The sequence below is a fragment of the Coptis chinensis genome, chromosome 2 (genome assembly GCF_015680905.1).
Source record: "Coptis chinensis isolate HL-2020 chromosome 2, ASM1568090v1, whole genome shotgun sequence".
Taxonomy (NCBI): domain Eukaryota; kingdom Viridiplantae; phylum Streptophyta; class Magnoliopsida; order Ranunculales; family Ranunculaceae; genus Coptis; species Coptis chinensis.
Window position 1 is genome coordinate 34,885,442 of NC_141457.1, and position 1,266 is coordinate 34,886,707.

Here is a 1,266-nt window from a genome sequence, read left to right on the forward strand (position 1 = left end):
GAACTTATGTAAGACATAAAACAAGGAGAGAAAATTATTTTGAAAAAGAATGTAAAATAAAGAAAATAAAAATTGTATACTCACTTCACATGTTCACCCTTCCTCAAACGACGAGTAAAAAGTGTTTTAAAAAGAATATGCGAGATATACTTGAACTAAGGCTCCGACACTTACAACCACACACTCCAAGTGGAGTGGTCTAGTTACCTTATTAATGTATTCCCTTTAAAGCAAAAGATGGAATGGAATGGGAAAATAATACATCAAGGAAAATAGGATTTACTCCTCATAGATGGGATGACCATGAAAGAGTTTTTAGTGCTCTAGCTTCGTTCGCGTCACTTGTTACTTCAAAGGCTGTGTTTGTTGGTTTAGGGTTTGGAATAGCTTGACCTGGAAACACACCTTTCTGGGTTTTGTCTTAGGCTAACAAGTTCAGAGATTGTTGCATGACATATAGCATTATTTCAGTGGGCTTATATGTTTGGACACTGGTTAATGGTGTAATGGGAACTAGGTCTCTTTGGTTGTTGATAGGTGGGTTTTGATAGTTCTGGTTAAACTGGGATGGAACCAATGCTCTGTTCTGATTGTTATAGGTACCTTGTGATTGTTCTTGTCCTTGTCTGAATGCATTTGGTGGTTTGTTGAAACCTGGAGGTGGTTGGTTTTGTGCAACATTCGTCCATGCGAAGTTTGGATGTTGTTTCCATGGTGCATTTGGTACATTGCAAACACATACTTCTTCTGGCTGAAATGATGATAGGTTTGTGATCAAGGGACAGGTGACATCTATATGATTGATGCTTAGACAAAAATTGCATGATGAGGTATTTATGTTCATGATAGAATGAGGGGTATGGTTTTTTTGTTTGGTTGTGAGGGCATCTACCTTTTTTGTGAGGGCTTCGATTAAAGTTTGGATTTCTAGATCGGATTTCACTTCAAAAATACAACTAGCCTTAGATGTATTGGGTTGGGCTGTTCTAGAATTGTTTATGTCGCCCCAATGGGTAATCTTTTCAGCTTGGTTTTCAAGAAAGGTTAAAGCTTGGGTTGCACCTCTATCCAAACAATTACCATTACTCATGATGTTGAGAGTTACTTTGTGTTCTTGGAGAATACCTTTGAAGAAACATTAGATAAGAGTGGATTTTTCTAATTTATGGTGAGGACATGAATGGAGTAGGTCGGAGAATCTATCCCATGCTTCAGAAAATGTCTCACTCGGACTCTGTCTGAAGAACTGTATCTAACTTCTTATCT

The 1,266-nt window shown here is 37.7% G+C and overlaps 1 non-coding gene across 1 annotated transcript; it reads left to right on the plus strand.

Annotated features, from left to right (window-relative positions):
• The first annotated feature begins 1,160 nt into the window (after window positions 1-1,160).
• On the plus strand, window positions 1,161-1,266 carry LOC147515879 (small nucleolar RNA R71). The gene has a single exon (XR_015214619.1). It is a non-coding gene; the product is annotated as a small nucleolar RNA R71 (small nucleolar RNA).